Below are 559 nucleotides of genomic sequence, written 5' to 3' on the forward strand. Positions count from 1 at the left end.
TTTTTTTATACATGCACAATTTGTTTATTGTAGTGTACAGTCCAGTGTGCGCTAAAGTATGATGTTAATGTTGCGCCTGCAATAGCACAAGATTGTCCACAAGGTGTCGCTGTTTGCTGTTGATTAGTGTGTTGAAGGTGTGTCTCTGCGTCCAGCCTCATCCTCCAACCCCGCCGATGAGCACAGCTGGTGCCTCTCATTATCACTTATACTCTAATGGTTAGTGTGAAACATATATTGTTTGTTTTGTTGTTGTTTGCTCGTGGCAGTTTTGGGTTTGCGCACTTTATCTTCTCTAGACAAGAGGCCTCAGAGCTGCATCTCTCAAGCACAAAACGACACTAGGATTGTCTAAACTACACCGACAAACAGAAGCAACTTCAATTGCTGTATCGCAAGCCAAGCTAAATTTGAACTTGTGGCCCCTCACACTGAAATAATAATGTTTTTAAAAAATCCAATGAGTCAGAACAGCACATGTTCAGACGAAAATCCAAAAATTGTTCATAGTTTCAACAGCTCCATGTTAATAATAAAACAGACATAGAAAAGAGCTGTC

Source organism: Puntigrus tetrazona, chromosome 8, assembly GCF_018831695.1.
Source record: "Puntigrus tetrazona isolate hp1 chromosome 8, ASM1883169v1, whole genome shotgun sequence".
NCBI classification, from domain to species: Eukaryota; Metazoa; Chordata; class Actinopteri; order Cypriniformes; family Cyprinidae; genus Puntigrus; species Puntigrus tetrazona.